General features: G+C 44.4%; 1 long non-coding RNA gene across 2 annotated transcripts; it reads left to right on the top strand.

Moving 5' to 3' along the window:
* Positions 1 to 547: 547 nt before the first annotated feature.
* Positions 548 to 1759, top strand: LOC122055559. 2 transcript variants are annotated; one of them, XR_006132902.1, is made up of 2 exons: positions 548 to 608; positions 1655 to 1759. It is a non-coding gene; the product is annotated as an uncharacterized LOC122055559 (long non-coding RNA). The 2 variants fall into 2 exon arrangements; XR_006132904.1 differs by lacking the exon at positions 548 to 608 and adding an exon at positions 1511 to 1548.
* Positions 1760 to 1962: the final 203 nt, after the last annotated feature.

Raw genomic sequence — 1962 nt, 5'->3', positions numbered from 1 at the left:
CCCACGGGCGGCGATGCCGTGCACGCTGAGGACACCCAGCCGCTGGCCAGCCCCATGCGGAAGATCGTGGTCAGCATGCGCGGGTACCTGGAGGAGATCACCAATTAGAGAGCAGCAGCGACATTTGATTTTAGGAAATAGCCGGAGGAAGCACTGAGAGGGCGGTATACTCACCGAGGGGGCTTGGCACCGCCACACCCTCCGCCTCGGGCCCCGGATCGGCGTTGAGGTCGATGCCTTGTGGCCGCTTCACCTCTTCATCTACCGCCGGCGTCACCGCTCGAGCTCCATCGCCCCCCTCGCAGGCGACCTTGTCGGTGCCGCCCCCGAAGAAGTCCTCCCACTCGAACGACGGGCTCCACCTGGCTGACGCCACGGTGCCTCGCCCAACGGACACGGACTGCAACGCGTCGCGCATTCAGCGCAGGATGGCGAAGAACTCCTCCACGTCCTCCTCCGACGCCGCGGGACCCTTTTCTCCACGCGGCAGCGACGAACAAGCGGGTCGAGGCTTTGAGGGGAGACTGTCGTCATCGCCGCCGCGTCGCTTCCGCTGGGAGGAGGATGCATCCATGCGCCCTTCCTGTTTGTGAAAATGAGTCAACGAGGTTAGCATTTAGCATTAGCATTGCAAAGTAGTATTAAACGACAATCCATGCATTGGAAATTGTATGAAGCTGACAAACCAACCAATTCGATCAAAACCTGCTACTTAAATTACTATTATTATCTTAAAAAAAAGAGAGAAATGGAAGGTGAGATCAGGCCATGTTCATGCATTCTACACACAGCAACTGATTGATAAATCTAGATATTATAAATTCTTTACTGAATTTGACTCATGCAGTGATTGAATAGGAGATTTAGAGTTTTTTTCCTAGCATATAGAGAAGAAGCAAAGTCTCAAGAATTACAAATTAGATAGAGGACTAACTATCTGATACAAAATGTAGAGTAAAGCACAGCTAATTAGATGGTAGACTGAGGGGTTTAGCAGAGGGTTACTACACAACGAATTTGATCTATCAGGAAACCATCTATAGTGATTGGTGATCTCTTCATCAATACTTTGCAGCAACCTGCAGTGATTTGGTTTCATCTCTTCCAGGTAACCTAGAAACTTGCATGTGTAACCTAGAAACTCAAGTATAGTGGAAGCTAAAAAATATTAGAGTTTCATCTTCTTGATCTCTTGATTGCAAGTATTAATTGATTGATGCATGCAATGTGTTTGATGAATTTCCTCAAACACTACCGTGAGTTGATTTTATCATTTTTGTTTGCTAGATTGAGGAGTTGTTATTTCCTATTGCTAAGTTGGTTTTATGTATTCCTTGAACTATCAAGTTTCTTTTATCAAGTTTCTTTAACAATGGAAGGGATTCCAGAGAATAGAGGCGTTAATTACAGAGCGTTAGAAGAACTGTTCAAAATTTCTGGATAGAGAAGCTCTCTCATGAGATATGAATTTTATGTCAGTATGTTGGAGGTTTATAATGAGAAGATCAGAGATCTTCTTGCAGATAGTCCCGACCAACTCTCAAAGAGGTAGAATTATCCTGGAAGGATTTGTATTCATGCATGATTGAAAAATGTTTTGTTACCTCTTGCCAAGTAAAGGTTCAATTTGTTGGGCTTTGTTGTTTTTCTGAAGGTTGGATATAAAGCAAGCATCAGATGGGACGCAAGATGTGCTTGACCTTTTAGAACCTCAAGTTGGCAGCATAGATGATGTCTGGGAAATTCTGACAAATGGAGGGAAAAATAGATCTGTCGGGTCAACAAACACTAACGAGCTGAGTAGCCGCTCTCACTCGTGAGTTTCTTCCTATTTTCCATTCAAATTATGCTTTTTGTTTTATGATAATCTTATCTTAACTAGTGCTTCTTCCTCTTAGCTGGAATAAGGCATGCTTGTATTTAAAGTTGTGTGATACTAAATGTATTTCTCTTCAATAACGT

The sequence above is a fragment of the Zingiber officinale genome, chromosome 1B, assembly GCF_018446385.1.
Source record: "Zingiber officinale cultivar Zhangliang chromosome 1B, Zo_v1.1, whole genome shotgun sequence".
Classification (NCBI taxonomy): domain Eukaryota; kingdom Viridiplantae; phylum Streptophyta; class Magnoliopsida; order Zingiberales; family Zingiberaceae; genus Zingiber; species Zingiber officinale.
The sequence above is the reverse complement of the archived record's forward strand: the minus strand, read 5'-3'. Positions and strand labels throughout refer to the sequence as shown.